This window comes from Diplotaxodon limnothrissa, linkage group LG13 (genome assembly GCF_057381915.1).
Source record: "Diplotaxodon limnothrissa isolate DT_005_m linkage group LG13, D_limnothrissa_male_GT1.1, whole genome shotgun sequence".
Classification (NCBI taxonomy): Eukaryota; Metazoa; Chordata; class Actinopteri; order Cichliformes; family Cichlidae; genus Diplotaxodon; species Diplotaxodon limnothrissa.
The window spans coordinates 28,534,123-28,556,110 of NC_140608.1; positions in this window are offsets into that span (position 1 = coordinate 28,534,123).

Consider the following 21,988-nt stretch of genomic DNA (forward strand, 5'->3'; position numbering starts at 1 on the left):
GCAAAACCTGTTTGCCCAGCACGGAGACCTTGAGTTGTATAAGATAAAGCCATAAACATGTTTGTCTGAGTCTTCTATCAAAAGTTACAGCTATTTATATGAAGTTGTACAAAAACGCTTTCTTTCGCCAAGACAGTGCGTTTCTCACTGTTACATGCATTTGAATGGGGAACTCGACCGAAACAAAGTATAGGTTTTCATTATGTGAATAACTTGGAAATCTTAGCTCAAACAGCTGCAAAACCTGTTTGCCCAGCACGGAGACCTTGAGTTCTATAAGATAAAGCCATAAACATGTGTATCCGAGTCTTCTATCAAAAGTTACAGCTATTTCTATGAAGTTGTACAAAAACGCTTTCTTTCGCCAAGACAGTGCGTTTCTCACTGTTACATGCATTTTGAATGGGGAACTCGACCGAAACAAAGTATAGGTTTTCATTATGTGAATAACTTGGAAATCTTAGCTCAAACAGCTGCAAAACCTGTTTGCCCAGCACGGAGACCTCGAGTTCTATAAGATAAAGCCATAAACATGTGTATCCGAGTCTTCTATCAAAAGTTACAGCTATTTCTATGAAGTTGTACAAAAACGCTTTCTTTCGCCAAGACAGTGCGTTTCTCACTGTTACATGCATTTGAATGGGGAACTCGACCGAAACAAAGTATAAGTTTTCATTATGTGAATAACTTGGAAATCTTAGCTCAAACAGCTGCAAAACCTGTTTTCCCAGCACGGAGACCTTGGGTTCTATAAGATAAAGCCATAAACACGTTTGTTTGAGTCTTCTATCAAAAGTTACAGCTATTTCTATGAAGTTGTACAAAAACGCTTTCTTTCGCCAAGACAGTGCGTTTCTCACTGTTACATGCATTTTGAATGGGGAACTCGACCGAAACAAAGTATAGGTTTTCATTATGTGAATAACTTGGAAATCTTAGCTCAAACAGCTGCAAAACCTGTTTTCCCAGCACGGGAACCTTGAGTTCTATAAGATAAAGCCATAAACATGTGTATCCGAGTCTTCTATCAAAAGTTACAGCTATTTCTATGAAGTTGTACAAAAACGCTTTCTTTCGCCAAGACAGTGCGTTTCTCACTGTTACATGCATTTTGAATGGGGAACTCGACCGAAACAAAGTATAGGTTTTCATTATGTGAATAACTTGGAAATCTTAGCTCAAACAGCTGCAAAACCTGTTTTCCCAGCACGGAGACCTTGAGTTCTATAAGATAAAGCCATAAACATGTTTGTTTGAGTCTTCTATCAAAAGTTACAGCTATTTCTATGAAGTTGTACAAAAACGCTTTCTTTCGCCAAGACAGTGCGTTTCTCACTGTTACATGCATTTTGAATGGGGAACTCGACCGAAACAAAGTATAGGTTTTCATTATGTGAATAACTTGGAAATCTTAGCTCAAACAGCTGCAAAACCTGTTTTCCCAGCACGGAGACCTTGAGTTCTATAAGATAAAGCCATAAACATGTGTATCCGAGTCTTCTATCAAAAGTTACAGCTATTTCTATGAAGTTGTACAAAAACGCTTTCTTTCGCCAAGACAGTGCGTTTCTCACTGTTACATGCATTTTGAATGGGGAACTCGACCGAAACAAAGTATAAGTTTTCATTATGTGAATAACTTGGAAATCTTAGCTCAAACAGCTGCAAAACCTGTTTTCCCAGCACGGAGACCTTGAGTTCTATAAGATAAAGCCATAAACATGTTTGTTTGAGTCTTCTATCAAAAGTTACAGCTATTTATATGAAGTTGTACAAAAACGCTTTCTTTCGCCAAGACAGTGCGTTTCTCACTGTTACATGCATTTGAATGGGGAACTCGACCGAAACAAAGTATAGGTTTTCATTATGTGAATAACTTGGAAATCTTAGCTCAAACAGCTGCAAAACCTGTTTTCCCAGCACGGAGACCTTGAGTTCTATAAGATAAAGCCATAAACATGTTTGTTTGAGTCTTCTATCAAAAGTTACAGCTATTTCTATGAAGTTGTACAAAAACGCTTTCTTTCGCCAAGACAGTGCGTTTCTCACTGTTACATGCATTTTGAATGGGGAACTCGACCGAAACAAAGTATAGGTTTTCATTATGTGAATAACTTGGAAATCTTAGCTCAAACAGCTGCAAAACCTGTTTTCCCAGCACGGAGACCTTGAGTTCTATAAGATAAAGCCATAAACACGTTTGTTTGAGTCTTCTATCAAAAGTTACAGCTATTTCTATGAAGTTGTACAAAAACGCTTTCTTTCGCCAAGACAGTGCGTTTCTCACTGTTACATGCATTTTGAATGGGGAACTCGACCGAAACAAAGTATAGGTTTTCATTATGTGAATAACTTGGAAATCTTAGCTCAAACAGCTGCAAAACCTGTTTTCCCAGCACGGAGACCTTGAGTTCTATAAGATAAAGCCATAAACATGTTTGTTTGAGTCTTCTATCAAAAGTTACAGCTATTTATATGAAGTTGTACAAAAACGCTTTCTTTCGCCAAGACAGTGCGTTTCTCACTGTTACATGCATTTGAATGGGGAACTCCACCGAAACAAAGTATAGGTTTTCATTATGTGAATAACTTGGAAATCTTAGCTCAAACAGCTGCAAAACCTGTTTGCCCAGCACGGAGACCTTGAGTTCTATAATATAAGGCCATAAACATGTTTGTCTGAGTCTTCTATCAAAAGTTACAGCTATTTATATGAAGTTGTACAAAAACGCTTTCTTTCGCCAAGACAGTGCGTTTCTCACTGTTACATGCATTTGAATGGGGAACTCGACCGAAACAAAGTATAGGTTTTCATTATGTGAATAACTTGGAAATCTTAGCTCAAACAGCTGCAAAACCTGTTTGCCCAGCACGGAGACCTTGAGTTGTATAAGATAAAGCCATAAACATGTTTGTCTGAGTCTTCTATCAAAAGTTACAGCTATTTATATGAAGTTGTACAAAAACGCTTTCTTTCGCCAAGACAGTGCGTTTCTCACTGTTACATGCATTTGAATGGGGAACTCGACCGAAACAAAGTATAGGTTTTCATTATGTGAATAACTTGGAAATCTTAGCTCAAACAGCTGCAAAACCTGTTTGCCCAGCACGGAGACCTTGAGTTCTATAAGATAAAGCCATAAACATGTTTGTTTGAGTCTTCTATCAAAAGTTACAGCTATTTATATGAAGTTGTACAAAAACGCTTTCTTTCGCCAAGACAGTGCGTTTCTCACTGTTACATGCATTTGAATGGGGAACTCGACCGAAACAAAGTATAGGTTTTCATTATGTGAATAACTTGGAAATCTTAGCTCAAACAGCTGCAAAACATGTTTGCCCAGCACGGAGACCTTGAGTTCTATAAGATAAAGCCATAAACATGTGTATCCGAGTCTTCTATCAAAAGTTACAGCTATTTCTATGAAGTTGTACAAAAACGCTTTCTTTCGCCAAGACAGTGCGTTTCTCACTGTTACATGCATTTTGAATGGGGAACTCGACCGAAACAAAGTATAGGTTTTCATTATGTGAATAACTTGGAAATCTTAGCTCAAACAGCTGCAAAACCTGTTTGCCCAGCACGGAGACCTTGAGTTCTATAAGATAAAGCCATAAACATGTGTATCCGAGTCTTCTATCAAAAGTTACAGCTATTTCTATGAAGTTGTACAAAAACGCTTTCTTTCGCCAAGACAGTGCGTTTCTCACTGTTACATGCATTTGAATGGGGAACTCGACCGAAACAAAGTATAAGTTTTCATTATGTGAATAACTTGGAAATCTTAGCTCAAACAGCTGCAAAACCTGTTTTCCCAGCACGGGAACCTTGAGTTCTATAAGATAAAGCCATAAACATGTGTATCCGAGTCTTCTATCAAAAGTTACAGCTATTCATATGAAGTTGTACAAAAACGCTTTCTTTCGCCAAGACAGTGCGTTTCTCACTGTTACATGCATTTGAATGGGGAACTCGACCGAAACAAAGTATAAGTTTTCATTATGTGAATAACTTGGAAATCTTAGCTCAAACAGCTGCAAAACCTGTTTTCCCAGCACGGAGACCTTGAGTTCTATAAGATAAAGCCATAAACATGTTTGTTTGAGTCTTCTATCAAAAGTTACAGCTATTTCTATGAAGTTGTACAAAAACGCTTTCTTTCGCCAAGACAGTGCGTTTCTCACTGTTACATGCATTTTGAATGGGGAACTCGACCGAAACAAAGTATAGGTTTTCATTATGTGAATAACTTGGAAATCTTAGCTCAAACAGCTGCAAAACCTGTTTGCCCAGCACGGAGACCTTGAGTTCTATAAGATAAAGCCATAAACATGTGTATCCGAGTCTTCTATCAAAAGTTACAGCTATTTCTATGAAGTTGTACAAAAACGCTTTCTTTCGCCAAGACAGTGCGTTTCTCACTGTTACATGCATTTGAATGGGGAACTCGACCGAAACAAAGTATAAGTTTTCATTATGTGAATAACTTGGAAATCTTAGCTCAAACAGCTGCAAAACCTGTTTTCCCAGCACGGGAACCTTGAGTTCTATAAGATAAAGCCATAAACATGTGTATCCGAGTCTTCTATCAAAAGTTACAGCTATTCATATGAAGTTGTACAAAAACGCTTTCTTTCGCCAAGACAGTGCGTTTCTCACTGTTACATGCATTTTGAATGGGGAACTCGACCGAAACAAAGTATAGGTTTTCATTATGTGAATAACTTGGAAATCTTAGCTCAAACAGCTGCAAAACCTGTTTTCCCAGCACGGAGACCTTGAGTTCTATAAGATAAAGCCATAAACATGTTTGTCTGAGTCTTCTATCAAAAGTTACAGCTATTTATATGAAGTTGTACAAAAACGCTTTCTTTCGCCAAGACAGTGCGTTTCTCACTGTTACATGCATTTGAATGGGGAACTCGACCGAAACAAAGTATAGGTTTTCATTATGTGAATAACTTGGAAATCTTAGCTCAAACAGCTGCAAAACCTGTTTTCCCAGCACGGGAACCTTGAGTTCTATAAGATAAAGCCATAAACATGTGTATCCGAGTCTTCTATCAAAAGTTACAGCTATTCATATGAAGTTGTACAAAAACGCTTTCTTTCGCCAAGACAGTGCGTTTCTCACTGTTACATGCATTTTGAATGGGGAACTCGACCGAAACAAAGTATAGGTTTTCATTATGTGAATAACTTGGAAATCTTAGCTCAAACAGCTGCAAAACCTGTTTGCCCAGCACGGAGACCTTGAGTTCTATAAGATAAAGCCATAAACATGTGTATCCGAGTCTTCTATCAAAAGTTACAGCTATTCATATGAAGTTGTACAAAAACGCTTTCTTTCGCCAAGACAGTGCGTTTCTCACTGTTACATGCATTTGAATGGGGAACTCGACCGAAACAAAGTATAAGTTTTCATTATGTGAATAACTTGGAAATCTTAGCTCAAACAGCTGCAAAACCTGTTTGCCCAGCACGGAGACCTTGAGTTCTATAATATAAGGCCATAAACATGTTTGTCTGAGTCTTCTATCAAAAGTTACAGCTATTTATATGAAGTTGTACAAAAACGCTTTCTTTCGCCAAGACAGTGCGTTTCTCACTGTTACATGCATTTGAATGGGGAACTCGACCGAAACAAAGTATAGGTTTTCATTATGTGAATAACTTGGAAATCTTAGCTCAAACAGCTGCAAAACCTGTTTGCCCAGCACGGAGACCTTGAGTTCTATAAGATAAAGCCATAAACATGTGTATCCGAGTCTTCTATCAAAAGTTACAGCTATTTCTATGAAGTTGTACAAAAACGCTTTCTTTCGCCAAGACAGTGCGTTTCTCACTGTTACATGCATTTTGAATGGGGAACTCGACCGAAACAAAGTATAGGTTTTCATTATGTGAATAACTTGGAAATCTTAGCTCAAACAGCTGCAAAACCTGTTTTCCCAGCACGGAGACCTTGAGTTCTATAAGATAAAGCCATAAACATGTTTGTTTGAGTCTTCTATCAAAAGTTACAGCTATTTCTATGAAGTTGTACAAAAACGCTTTCTTTCGCCAAGACAGTGCGTTTCTCACTGTTACATGCATTTTGAATGGGGAACTCGACCGAAACAAAGTATAGGTTTTCATTATGTGAATAACTTGGAAATCTTAGCTCAAACAGCTGCAAAACCTGTTTTCCCAGCACGGAGACCTTGAGTTCTATAAGATAAAGCCATAAACATGTGTATCCGAGTCTTCTATCAAAAGTTACAGCTATTTCTATGAAGTTGTACAAAAACGCTTTCTTTCGCCAAGACAGTGCGTTTCTCACTGTTACATGCATTTTGAATGGGGAACTCGACCGAAACAAAGTATAAGTTTTCATTATGTGAATAACTTGGAAATCTTAGCTCAAACAGCTGCAAAACCTGTTTTCCCAGCACGGAGACCTTGAGTTCTATAAGATAAAGCCATAAACATGTTTGTTTGAGTCTTCTATCAAAAGTTACAGCTATTTATATGAAGTTGTACAAAAACGCTTTCTTTCGCCAAGACAGTGCGTTTCTCACTGTTACATGCATTTGAATGGGGAACTCGACCGAAACAAAGTATAGGTTTTCATTATGTGAATAACTTGGAAATCTTAGCTCAAACAGCTGCAAAACCTGTTTTCCCAGCACGGAGACCTTGAGTTCTATAAGATAAAGCCATAAACATGTTTGTTTGAGTCTTCTATCAAAAGTTACAGCTATTTCTATGAAGTTGTACAAAAACGCTTTCTTTCGCCAAGACAGTGCGTTTCTCACTGTTACATGCATTTTGAATGGGGAACTCGACCGAAACAAAGTATAGGTTTTCATTATGTGAATAACTTGGAAATCTTAGCTCAAACAGCTGCAAAACCTGTTTTCCCAGCACGGAGACCTTGAGTTCTATAAGATAAAGCCATAAACACGTTTGTTTGAGTCTTCTATCAAAAGTTACAGCTATTTCTATGAAGTTGTACAAAAACGCTTTCTTTCGCCAAGACAGTGCGTTTCTCACTGTTACATGCATTTTGAATGGGGAACTCGACCGAAACAAAGTATAGGTTTTCATTATGTGAATAACTTGGAAATCTTAGCTCAAACAGCTGCAAAACCTGTTTTCCCAGCACGGAGACCTTGAGTTCTATAAGATAAAGCCATAAACATGTTTGTTTGAGTCTTCTATCAAAAGTTACAGCTATTTATATGAAGTTGTACAAAAACGCTTTCTTTCGCCAAGACAGTGCGTTTCTCACTGTTACATGCATTTGAATGGGGAACTCGACCGAAACAAAGTATAGGTTTTCATTATGTGAATAACTTGGAAATCTTAGCTCAAACAGCTGCAAAACCTGTTTGCCCAGCACGGAGACCTTGAGTTCTATAATATAAGGCCATAAACATGTTTGTCTGAGTCTTCTATCAAAAGTTACAGCTATTTATATGAAGTTGTACAAAAACGCTTTCTTTCGCCAAGACAGTGCGTTTCTCACTGTTACATGCATTTGAATGGGGAACTCGACCGAAACAAAGTATAGGTTTTCATTATGTGAATAACTTGGAAATCTTAGCTCAAACAGCTGCAAAACCTGTTTGCCCAGCACGGAGACCTTGAGTTCTATAAGATAAAGCCATAAACATGTGTATCCGAGTCTTCTATCAAAAGTTACAGCTATTTCTATGAAGTTGTACAAAAACGCTTTCTTTCGCCAAGACAGTGCGTTTCTCACTGTTACATGCATTTTGAATGGGGAACTCGACCGAAACAAAGTATAGGTTTTCATTATGTGAATAACTTGGAAATCTTAGCTCAAACAGCTGCAAAACCTGTTTTCCCAGCACGGAGACCTTGAGTTCTATAAGATAAAGCCATAAACATGTTTGTCTGAGTCTTCTATCAAAAGTTACAGCTATTTATATGAAGTTGTACAAAAACGCTTTCTTTCGCCAAGACAGTGCGTTTCTCACTGTTACATGCATTTGAATGGGGAACTCGACCGAAACAAAGTATAGGTTTTCATTATGTGAATAACTTGGAAATCTTAGCTCAAACAGCTGCAAAACCTGTTTGCCCAGCACGGAGACCTTGAGTTCTATAAGATAAAGCCATAAACATGTGTATCCGAGTCTTCTATCAAAAGTTACAGCTATTCATATGAAGTTGTACAAAAACGCTTTCTTTCGCCAAGACAGTGCGTTTCTCACTGTTACATGCATTTGAATGGGGAACTCGACCGAAACAAAGTATAAGTTTTCATTATGTGAATAACTTGGAAATCTTAGCTCAAACAGCTGCAAAACCTGTTTTCCCAGCACGGAGACCTTGAGTTCTATAATATAAGGCCATAAACATGTTTGTCTGAGTCTTCTATCAAAAGTTACAGCTATTTCTATGAAGTTGTACAAAAACGTTTTCTTTCGCCAAGACAGTGCGTTTCTCACTGTTACATGCATTTTGAATGGGGAACTCGACCGAAACAAAGTATAGGTTTTCATTATGTGAATAACTTGGAAATCTTAGCTCAAACAGCTGCAAAACCTGTTTTCCCAGCACGGAGACCTTGAGTTCTATAAGATAAAGCCATAAACATGTGTATCCGAGTCTTCTATCAAAAGTTACAGCTATTTCTATGAAGTTGTACAAAAACGCTTTCTTTCGCCAAGACAGTGCGTTTCTCACTGTTACATGCATTTTGAATGGGGAACTCGACCGAAACAAAGTATAGGTTTTCATTATGTGAATAACTTGGAAATCTTAGCTCAAACAGCTGCAAAACCTGTTTGCCCAGCACGGAGACCTTGAGTTCTATAAGATAAAGCCATAAACATGTTTGTCTGAGTCTTCTATCAAAAGTTACAGCTATTTATATGAAGTTGTACAAAAACGCTTTCTTTCGCCAAGACAGTGCGTTTCTCACTGTTACATGCATTTGAATGGGGAACTCGACCGAAACAAAGTATAGGTTTTCATTATGTGAATAACTTGGAAATCTTAGCTCAAACAGCTGCAAAACCTGTTTGCCCAGCACGGAGACCTTGAGTTCTATAAGATAAAGCCATAAACATGTGTATCCGAGTCTTCTATCAAAAGTTACAGCTATTCATATGAAGTTGTACAAAAACGCTTTCTTTCGCCAAGACAGTGCGTTTCTCACTGTTACATGCATTTGAATGGGGAACTCGACCGAAACAAAGTATAAGTTTTCATTATGTGAATAACTTGGAAATCTTAGCTCAAACAGCTGCAAAACCTGTTTTCCCAGCACGGGAACCTTGAGTTCTATAAGATAAAGCCATAAACATGTGTATCCGAGTCTTCTATCAAAAGTTACAGCTATTCATATGAAGTTGTACAAAAACGCTTTCTTTCGCCAAGACAGTGCGTTTCTCACTGTTACATGCATTTGAATGGGGAACTCGACCGAAACAAAGTATAGGTTTTCATTATGTGAATAACTTGGAAATCTTAGCTCAAACAGCTGCAAAACCTGTTTGCCCAGCACGGAGACCTTGAGTTCTATAAGATAAAGCCATAAACATGTTTGTTTGAGTCTTCTATCAAAAGTTACAGCTATTTATATGAAGTTGTACAAAAACGCTTTCTTTCGCCAAGACAGTGCGTTTCTCACTGTTACATGCATTTGAATGGGGAACTCGACCGAAACAAAGTATAGGTTTTCATTATGTGAATAACTTGGAAATCTTAGCTCAAACAGCTGCAAAACATGTTTGCCCAGCACGGAGACCTTGAGTTCTATAAGATAAAGCCATAAACATGTGTATCCGAGTCTTCTATCAAAAGTTACAGCTATTTCTATGAAGTTGTACAAAAACGCTTTCTTTCGCCAAGACAGTGCGTTTCTCACTGTTACATGCATTTTGAATGGGGAACTCGACCGAAACAAAGTATAGGTTTTCATTATGTGAATAACTTGGAAATCTTAGCTCAAACAGCTGCAAAACCTGTTTGCCCAGCACGGAGACCTTGAGTTCTATAAGATAAAGCCATAAACATGTGTATCCGAGTCTTCTATCAAAAGTTACAGCTATTTCTATGAAGTTGTACAAAAACGCTTTCTTTCGCCAAGACAGTGCATTTCTCACTGTTACATGCATTTGAATGGGGAACTCGACCGAAACAAAGTATAAGTTTTCATTATGTGAATAACTTGGAAATCTTAGCTCAAACAGCTGCAAAACCTGTTTTCCCAGCACGGGAACCTTGAGTTCTATAAGATAAAGCCATAAACATGTGTATCCGAGTCTTCTATCAAAAGTTACAGCTATTCATATGAAGTTGTACAAAAACGCTTTCTTTCGCCAAGACAGTGCGTTTCTCACTGTTACATGCATTTGAATGGGGAACTCGACCGAAACAAAGTATAAGTTTTCATTATGTGAATAACTTGGAAATCTTAGCTCAAACAGCTGCAAAACCTGTTTTCCCAGCACGGAGACCTTGAGTTCTATAAGATAAAGCCATAAACATGTTTGTTTGAGTCTTCTATCAAAAGTTACAGCTATTTCTATGAAGTTGTACAAAAACGCTTTCTTTCGCCAAGACAGTGCGTTTCTCACTGTTACATGCATTTTGAATGGGGAACTCGACCGAAACAAAGTATAGGTTTTCATTATGTGAATAACTTGGAAATCTTAGCTCAAACAGCTGCAAAACCTGTTTGCCCAGCACGGAGACCTTGAGTTCTATAAGATAAAGCCATAAACATGTGTATCCGAGTCTTCTATCAAAAGTTACAGCTATTTCTATGAAGTTGTACAAAAACGCTTTCTTTCGCCAAGACAGTGCGTTTCTCACTGTTACATGCATTTGAATGGGGAACTCGACCGAAACAAAGTATAAGTTTTCATTATGTGAATAACTTGGAAATCTTAGCTCAAACAGCTGCAAAACCTGTTTTCCCAGCACGGGAACCTTGAGTTCTATAAGATAAAGCCATAAACATGTGTATCCGAGTCTTCTATCAAAAGTTACAGCTATTCATATGAAGTTGTACAAAAACGCTTTCTTTCGCCAAGACAGTGCGTTTCTCACTGTTACATGCATTTTGAATGGGGAACTCGACCGAAACAAAGTATAGGTTTTCATTATGTGAATAACTTGGAAATCTTAGCTCAAACAGCTGCAAAACCTGTTTTCCCAGCACGGAGACCTTGAGTTCTATAAGATAAAGCCATAAACATGTTTGTCTGAGTCTTCTATCAAAAGTTACAGCTATTTATATGAAGTTGTACAAAAACGCTTTCTTTCGCCAAGACAGTGCGTTTCTCACTGTTACATGCATTTGAATGGGGAACTCGACCGAAACAAAGTATAGGTTTTCATTATGTGAATAACTTGGAAATCTTAGCTCAAACAGCTGCAAAACCTGTTTGCCCAGCACGGAGACCTTGAGTTCTATAAGATAAAGCCATAAACATGTGTATCCGAGTCTTCTATCAAAAGTTACAGCTATTCATATGAAGTTGTACAAAAACGCTTTCTTTCGCCAAGACAGTGCGTTTCTCACTGTTACATGCATTTGAATGGGGAACTCGACCGAAACAAAGTATAAGTTTTCATTATGTGAATAACTTGGAAATCTTAGCTCAAACAGCTGCAAAACCTGTTTTCCCAGCACGGAGACCTTGAGTTCTATAATATAAGGCCATAAACATGTTTGTCTGAGTCTTCTATCAAAAGTTACAGCTATTTCTATGAAGTTGTACAAAAACGTTTTCTTTCGCCAAGACAGTGCGTTTCTCACTGTTACATGCATTTTGAATGGGGAACTCGACCGAAACAAAGTATAGGTTTTCATTATGTGAATAACTTGGGAATCTTAGCTCAAACAGCTGCAAAACCTGTTTGCCCAGCACGGAGACCTTGAGTTCTATAAGATAAAGCCATAAACATGTGTATCCGAGTCTTCTATCAAAAGTTACAGCTATTTCTATGAAGTTGTACAAAAACGCTTTCTTTCGCCAAGACAGTGCGTTTCTCACTGTTACATGCATTTTGAATGGGGAACTCGACCGAAACAAAGTATAGGTTTTCATTATGTGAATAACTTGGAAATCTTAGCTCAAACAGCTGCAAAACCTGTTTGCCCAGCACGGAGACCTTGAGTTCTATAAGATAAAGCCATAAACATGTGTATCCGAGTCTTCTATCAAAAGTTACAGCTATTCATATGAAGTTGTACAAAAACGCTTTCTTTCGCCAAGACAGTGCGTTTCTCACTGTTACATGCATTTGAATGGGGAACTCGACCGAAACAAAGTATAAGTTTTCATTATGTGAATAACTTGGAAATCTTAGCTCAAACAGCTGCAAAACCTGTTTTCCCAGCACGGGAACCTTGAGTTCTATAAGATAAAGCCATAAACATGTGTATCCGAGTCTTCTATCAAAAGTTACAGCTATTCATATGAAGTTGTACAAAAACGCTTTCTTTCGCCAAGACAGTGCGTTTCTCACTGTTACATGCATTTGAATGGGGAACTCGACCGAAACAAAGTATAAGTTTTCATTATGTGAATAACTTGGAAATCTTAGCTCAAACAGCTGCAAAACCTGTTTTCCCAGCACGGAGACCTTGAGTTCTATAATATAAGGCCATAAACATGTGTATCCGAGTCTTCTATCAAAAGTTACAGCTATTTCTATGAAGTTGTACAAAAACGCTTTCTTTCGCCAAGACAGTGCGTTTCTCACTGTTACATGCATTTTGAATGGGGAACTCGACCGAAACAAAGTATAGGTTTTCATTATGTGAATAACTTGGAAATCTTAGCTCAAACAGCTGCAAAACCTGTTTGCCCAGCACGGAGACCTTGAGTTCTATAAGATAAAGCCATAAACATGTGTATCCGAGTCTTCTATCAAAAGTTACAGCTATTCATATGAAGTTGTACAAAAACGCTTTCTTTCGCCAAGACAGTGCGTTTCTCACTGTTACATGCATTTGAATGGGGAACTCGACCGAAACAAAGTATAGGTTTTCATTATGTGAATAACTTGGAAATCTTAGCTCAAACAGCTGCAAAACCTGTTTGCCCAGCACGGAGACCTTGAGTTCTATAAGATAAAGCCATAAACATGTTTTTTTGAGTCTTCTATCAAAAATTACAGCTATTTCTATGAAGTTGTACAAAAACGCTTTCTTTCGCCAAGACAGTGCGTTTCTCACTGTTACATGCATTTGAATGGGGAACTCGACCGAAACAAAGTATAAGTTTTCATTATGTGAATAACTTGGAAATCTTAGCTCAAACAGCTGCAAAACCTGTTTTCCCAGCACGGAGACCTTGAGTTCTATAAGATAAAGCCATAAACATGTTTGTTTGAGTCTTCTATCAACAGTTACAGCTATTTCTATGAAGTTGTACAAAAACGCTTTCTTTCGCCAAGACAGTGCGTTTCTCACTGTTACATGCATTTGAATGGGGAACTCGACCGAAACAAAGTATAGGTTTTCATTATGTGAATAACTTGGAAATCTTAGCTCAAACAGCTGCAAAACCTGTTTTCCCAGCACGGAGACCTTGAGTTCTATAAGATAAAGCCATAAACATGTTTGTTTGAGTCTTCTATCAAAAGTTACAGCTATTTCTATGAAGTTGTACAAAAACGCTTTCTTTCGCCAAGACAGTGCGTTTCTCACTGTTACATGCATTTTGAATGGGGAACTCGACCGAAACAAAGTATAGGTTTTCATTATGTGAATAACTTGGAAATCTTAGCTCAAACAGCTGCAAAACCTGTTTTCCCAGCACGGAGACCTTGAGTTCTATAAGATAAAGCCATAAACATGTTTGTTTGAGTCTTCTATCAAAAGTTACAGCTATTTATATGAAGTTGTACAAAAACGCTTTCTTTCGCCAAGACAGTGCGTTTCTCACTGTTACATGCATTTGAATGGGGAACTCGACCGAAACAAAGTATAGGTTTTCATTATGTGAATAACTTGGAAATCTTACCTCAAACAGCTGCAAAACCTGTTTGCCCAGCACGGAGACCTTGAGTTCTATAAGATAAAGCCATAAACATGTGTATCCGAGTCTTCTATCAAAAGTTACAGCTATTTCTATGAAGTTGTACAAAAACGCTTTCTTTCGCCAAGACAGTGCGTTTCTCACTGTTACATGCATTTTCAATGGGGAACTCGACCGAAACAAAGTATAGGTTTTCATTATGTGAATAACTTGGAAATCTTAGCTCAAACAGCTGCAAAACCTGTTTGCCCAGCACGGAGACCTTGAGTTCTATAAGATAAAGCCATAAACATGTGTATCCGAGTCTTCTATCAAAAGTTACAGCTATTTCTATGAAGTTGTACAAAAACGCTTTCTTTCGCCAAGACAGTGCGTTTCTCACTGTTACATGCATTTGAATGGGGAACTCGACCGAAAACAAAGTATAAGTTTTCATTATGTGAATAACTTGGAAATCTTAGCTCAAACAGCTGCAAAACCTGTTTTCCCAGCACGGGAACCTTGAGTTCTATAAGATAAAGCCATAAACATGTGTATCCGAGTCTTCTATCAAAAGTTACAGCTATTCATATGAAGTTGTACAAAAACGCTTTCTTTCGCCAAGACAGTGCGTTTCTCACTGTTACATGCATTTTGAATGGGGAACTCGACCGAAACAAAGTATAGGTTTTCATTATGTGAATAACTTGGAAATCTTAGCTCAAACAGCTGCAAAACCTGTTTTCCCAGCACGGAGACCTTGAGTTCTATAAGATAAAGCCATAAACATGTTTGTTTGAGTCTTCTATCAAAAGTTACAGCTATTTATATGAAGTTGTACAAAAACGCTTTCTTTCGCCAAGACAGTGCGTTTCTCACTGTTACATGCATTTGAATGGGGAACTCGACCGAAACAAAGTATAGGTTTTCATTATGTGAATAACTTGGAAATCTTAGCTCAAACAGCTGCAAAACCTGTTTGCCCAGCACGGAGACCTTGAGTTCTATAAGATAAAGCCATAAACATGTTTGTTTGAGTCTTCTATCAAAAGTTACAGCTATTTCTATGAAGTTGTACAAAAACGCTTTCTTTCGCCAAGACAGTGCGTTTCTCACTGTTACATGCATTTTGAATGGGGAACTCGACCGAAACAAAGTATAGGTTTTCATTATGTGAATAACTTGGAAATCTTAGCTCAAACAGCTGCAAAACCTGTTTTCCCAGCACGGAGACCTTGAGTTCTATAAGATAAAGCCATAAACATGTTTGTTTGAGTCTTTGATCAAAAGTTACAGCTATTTATATGAAGTTGTACAAAAACGCTTTCTTTCGCCAAGACAGTGCGTTTCTCACTGTTACATGCATTTGAATGGGGAACTCGACCGAAACAAAGTATAGGTTTTCATTATGTGAATAACTTGGAAATCTTACCTCAAACAGCTGCAAAACCTGTTTGCCCAGCACGGAGACCTTGAGTTCTATAAGATAAAGCCATAAACATGTGTATCCGAGTCTTCTATCAAAAGTTACAGCTATTTCTATGAAGTTGTACAAAAACGCTTTCTTTCGCCAAGACAGTGCGTTTCTCACTGTTACATGCATTTTGAATGGGGAACTCGACCGAAACAAAGTATAAGTTTTCATTATGTGAATAACTTGGAAATCTTAGCTCAAACAGCTGCAAAACCTGTTTTCCCAGCACGGAGACCTTGAGTTCTATAAGATAAAGCCATAAACATGTTTGTTTGAGTCTTCTATCAAAAGTTACAGCTATTTCTATGAAGTTGTACAAAAACGCTTTCTTTCGCCAAGACAGTGCGTTTCTCACTGTTACATGCATTTGAATGGGGAACTCGACCGAAACAAAGTATAGGTTTTCATTATGTGAATAACTTGGAAATCTTAGCTCAAACAGCTGCAAAACCTGTTTGCCCAGCACGGAGACCTTGAGTTCTATAAGATAAAGCCATAAACATGTTTGTTTGAGTCTTTGATCAAAAGTTACAGCTATTTATATGAAGTTGTACAAAAACGCTTTCTTTCGCCAAGACAGTGCGTTTCTCACTGTTACATGCATTTGAATGGGGAACTCGACCGAAACAAAGTATAGGTTTTCATTATGTGAATAACTTGGAAATCTTAGCTCAAACAGCTGCAAAACCTGTTTGCCCAGCACGGAGACCTTGAGTTCTATAAGATAAAGCCATAAACATGTTTGTTTGAGTCTTCTATCAAAAGTTACAGCTATTTCTATGAAGTTGTACAAAAACGCTTTCTTTCGCCAAGACAGTGCGTTTCTCACTGTTACATGCATTTTGAATGGGGAACTCGACCGAAACAAAGTATAGGTTTTCATTATGTGAATAACTTGGAAATCTTAGCTCAAACAGCTGCAAAACCTGTTTTCCCAGCACGGAGACCTTGAGTTCTATAAGATAAAGCCATAAACACGTTTGTTTGAGTCTTCTATCAAAAGTTACAGCTATTTCTATGAAGTTGTACAAAAACGCTTTCTTTCGCCAAGACAGTGCGTTTCTCACTGTTACATGCATTTTGAATGGGGAACTCGACCGAAACAAAGTATAGGTTTTCATTATGTGAATAACTTGGAAATCTTAGCTCAAACAGCTGCAAAACCTGTTTTCCCAGCACGGAGACCTTGAGTTCTATAAGATAAAGCCATAAACATGTTTGTTTGAGTCTTCTATCAAAAGTTACAGCTATTTATATGAAGTTGTACAAAAACGCTTTCTTTCGCCAAGACAGTGCGTTTCTCACTGTTACATGCATTTGAATGGGGAACTCGACCGAAACAAAGTATAGGTTTTCATTATGTGAATAACTTGGAAATCTTAGCTCAAACAGCTGCAAAACCTGTTTGCCCAGCACGGAGACCTTGAGTTCTATAAGATAAAGCCATAAACATGTGTATCCGAGTCTTCTATCAAAAGTTACAGCTATTTCTATGAAGTTGTACAAAAACGCTTTCTTTCGCCAAGACAGTGCGTTTCTCACTGTTACATGCATTTTGAATGGGGAACTCGACCGAAACAAAGTATAGGTTTTCATTATGTGAATAACTTGGAAATCTTAGCTCAAACAGCTGCAAAACCTGTTTTCCCAGCACGGAGACCTTGAGTTCTATAAGATAAAGCCATAAACATGTTTGTCTGAGTCTTCTATCAAAAGTTACAGCTATTTATATGAAGTTGTACAAAAACGCTTTCTTTCGCCAAGACAGTGCGTTTCTCACTGTTACATGCATTTGAATGGGGAACTCGACCGAAACAAAGTATAGGTTTTCATTATGTGAATAACTTGGAAATCTTAGCTCAAACAGCTGCAAAACCTGTTTGCCCAGCACGGAGACCTTGAGTTCTATAAGATAAAGCCATAAACATGTGTATCCGAGTCTTCTATCAAAAGTTACAGCTATTCATATGAAGTTGTACAAAAACGCTTTCTTTCGCCAAGACAGTGCGTTTCTCACTGTTACATGCATTTGAATGGGGAACTCGACCGAAACAAAGTATAAGTTTACATTATGTGAATAACTTGGAAATCTTAGCTCAAACAGCTGCAAAACCTGTTTTCCCAGCACGGAGACCTTGAGTTCTATAATATAAGGCCATAAACATGTTTGTCTGAGTCTTCTATCAAAAGTTACAGCTATTTCTATGAAGTTGTACAAAAACGTTTTCTTTCGCCAAGACAGTGCGTTTCTCACTGTTACATGCATTTTGAATGGGGAACTCGACCGAAACAAAGTATAGGTTTTCATTATGTGAATAACTTGGAAATCTTAGCTCAAACAGCTGCAAAACCTGTTTTCCCAGCACGGAGACCTTGAGTTCTATAAGATAAAGCCATAAACATGTGTATCCGAGTCTTCTATCAAAAGTTACAGCTATTTCTATGAAGTTGTACAAAAACGCTTTCTTTCGCCAAGACAGTGCGTTTCTCACTGTTACATGCATTTTGAATGGGGAACTCGACCGAAACAAAGTATAGGTTTTCATTATGTGAATAACTTGGAAATCTTAGCTCAAACAGCTGCAAAACCTGTTTGCCCAGCACGGAGACCTTGAGTTCTATAAGATAAAGCCATAAACATGTTTGTCTGAGTCTTCTATCAAAAGTTACAGCTATTTATATGAAGTTGTACAAAAACGCTTTCTTTCGCCAAGACAGTGCGTTTCTCACTGTTACATGCATTTGAATGGGGAACTCGACCGAAACAAAGTATAGGTTTTCATTATGTGAATAACTTGGAAATCTTAGCTCAAACAGCTGCAAAACCTGTTTGCCCAGCACGGAGACCTTGAGTTCTATAAGATAAAGCCATAAACATGTGTATCCGAGTCTTCTATCAAAAGTTACAGCTATTCATATGAAGTTGTACAAAAACGCTTTCTTTCGCCAAGACAGTGCGTTTCTCACTGTTACATGCATTTGAATGGGGAACTCGACCGAAACAAAGTATAAGTTTTCATTATGTGAATAACTTGGAAATCTTAGCTCAAACAGCTGCAAAACCTGTTTTCCCAGCACGGGAACCTTGAGTTCTATAAGATAAAGCCATAAACATGTGTATCCGAGTCTTCTATCAAAAGTTACAGCTATTCATATGAAGTTGTACAAAAACGCTTTCTTTCGCCAAGACAGTGCGTTTCTCACTGTTACATGCATTTGAATGGGGAACTCGACCGAAACAAAGTATAGGTTTTCATTATGTGAATAACTTGGAAATCTTAGCTCAAACAGCTGCAAAACCTGTTTACCCAGCACGGAGACCTTGAGTTCTATAAGATAAAGCCATAAACATGTTTGTTTGAGTCTTCTATCAAAAGTTACAGCTATTTCTATGAAGTTGTACAAAAACGCTTTCTTTCGCCAAGACAGTGCGTTTCTCACTGTTACATGCATTTGAATGGGGAACTCGACCGAAACAAAGTATAGGTTTTCATTATGTGAATAACTTGGAAATCTTAGCTCAAACAGCTGCAAAACATGTTTGCCCAGCACGGAGACCTTGAGTTCTATAAGATAAAGCCATAAACATGTGTATCCGAGTCTTCTATCAAAAGTTACAGCTATTTCTATGAAGTTGTACAAAAACGCTTTCTTTCGCCAAGACAGTGCGTTTCTCACTGTTACATGCATTTTGAATGGGGAACTCGACCGAAACAAAGTATAGGTTTTCATTATGTGAATAACTTGGAAATCTTAGCTCAAACAGCTGCAAAACCTGTTTGCCCAGCACGGAGACCTTGAGTTCTATAAGATAAAGCCATAAACATGTGTATCCGAGTCTTCTATCAAAAGTTACAGCTATTTCTATGAAGTTGTACAAAAACGCTTTCTTTCGCCAAGACAGTGCGTTTCTCACTGTTACATGCATTTGAATGGGGAACTCGACCGAAACAAAGTATAAGTTTTCATTATGTGAATAACTTGGAAATCTTAGCTCAAACAGCTGCAAAACCTGTTTTCCCAGCACGGGAACCTTGAGTTCTATAAGATAAAGCCATAAACATGTGTATCCGAGTCTTCTATCAAAAGTTACAGCTATTCATATGAAGTTGTACAAAAACGCTTTCTTTCGCCAAGACAGTGCGTTTCTCACTGTTACATGCATTTGAATGGGGAACTCGACCGAAACAAAGTATAAGTTTTCATTATGTGAATAACTTGGAAATCTTAGCTCAAACAGCTGCAAAACCTGTTTTCCCAGCACGGAGACCTTGAGTTCTATAAGATAAAGCCATAAACATGTTTGTTTGAGTCTTCTATCAAAAGTTACAGCTATTTCTATGAAGTTGTACAAAAACGCTTTCTTTCGCCAAGACAGTGCGTTTCTCACTGTTACATGCATTTTGAATGGGGAACTCGACCGAAACAAAGTATAGGTTTTCATTATGTGAATAACTTGGAAATCTTAGCTCAAACAGCTGCAAAACCTGTTTGCCCAGCACGGAGACCTTGAGTTCTATAAGATAAAGCCATAAACATGTGTATCCGAGTCTTCTATCAAAAGTTACAGCTATTTCTATGAAGTTGTACAAAAACGCTTTCTTTCGCCAAGACAGTGCGTTTCTCACTGTTACATGCATTTGAATGGGGAACTCGACCGAAACAAAGTATAAGTTTTCATTATGTGAATAACTTGGAAATCTTAGCTCAAACAGCTGCAAAACCTGTTTTCCCAGCACGGGAACCTTGAGTTCTATAAGATAAAGCCATAAACATGTGTATCCGAGTCTTCTATCAAAAGTTACAGCTATTCATATGAAGTTGTACAAAAACGCTTTCTTTCGCCAAGACAGTGCGTTTCTCACTGTTACATGCATTTTGAATGGGGAACTCGACCGAAACAAAGTATAGGTTTTCATTATGTGAATAACTTGGAAATCTTAGCTCAAACAGCTGCAAAACCTGTTTTCCCAGCACGGAGACCTTGAGTTCTATAAGATAAAGCCATAAACATGTTTGTCTGAGTCTTCTATCAAAAGTTACAGCTATTTATATGAAGTTGTACAAAAACGCTTTCTTTCGCCAAGACAGTGCGTTTCTCACTGTTACATGCATTTGAATGGGGAACTCGACCGAAACAAAGTATAGGTTTTCATTATGTGAATAACTTGGAAATCTTAGCTCAAACAGCTGCAAAACCTGTTTGCCCAGCACGGAGACCTTGAGTTCTATAAGATAAAGCCATAAACATGTGTATCCGAGTCTTCTATCAAAAGTTACAGCTATTCATATGAAGTTGTACAAAAACGCTTTCTTTCGCCAAGACAGTGCGTTTCTCACTGTTACATGCATTTGAATGGGGAACTCGACCGAAACAAAGTATAAGTTTTCATTATGTGAATAACTTGGAAATCTTAGCTCAAACAGCTGCAAAACCTGTTTTCCCAGCACGGAGACCTTGAGTTCTATAATATAAGGCCATAAACATGTTTGTCTGAGTCTTCTATCAAAAGTTACAGCTATTTCTATGAAGTTGTACAAAAACGTTTTCTTTCGCCAAGACAGTGCGTTTCTCACTGTTACATGCATTTTGAATGGGGAACTCGACCGAAACAAAGTATAGGTTTTCATTATGTGAATAACTTGGAAATCTTAGCTCAAACAGCTGCAAAACCTGTTTGCCCAGCACGGAGACCTTGAGTTCTATAAGATAAAGCCATAAACATGTGTATCCGAGTCTTCTATCAAAAGTTACAGCTATTTCTATGAAGTTGTACAAAAACGCTTTCTTTCGCCAAGACAGTGCGTTTCTCACTGTTACATGCATTTTGAATGGGGAACTCGACCGAAACAAAGTATAGGTTTTCATTATGTGAATAACTTGGAAATCTTAGCTCAAACAGCTGCAAAACCTGTTTGCCCAGCACGGAGACCTTGAGTTCTATAAGATAAAGCCATAAACATGTGTATCCGAGTCTTCTATCAAAAGTTACAGCTATTCATATGAAGTTGTACAAAAACGCTTTCTTTCGCCAAGACAGTGCGTTTCTCACTGTTACATGCATTTGAATGGGGAACTCGACCGAAACAAAGTATAAGTTTTCATTATGTGAATAACTTGGAAATCTTAGCTCAAACAGCTGCAAAACCTGTTTTCCCAGCACGGGAACCTTGAGTTCTATAAGATAAAGCCATAAACATGTGTATCCGAGTCTTCTATCAAAAGTTACAGCTATTCATATGAAGTTGTACAAAAACGCTTTCTTTCGCCAAGACAGTGCGTTTCTCACTGTTACATGCATTTGAATGGGGAACTCGACCGAAACAAAGTATAAGTTTTCATTATGTGAATAACTTGGAAATCTTAGCTCAAACAGCTGCAAAACCTGTTTTCCCAGCACGGAGACCTTGAGTTCTATAATATAAGGCCATAAACATGTGTATCCGAGTCTTCTATCAAAAGTTACAGCTATTTCTATGAAGTTGTACAAAAACGCTTTCTTTCGCCAAGACAGTGCGTTT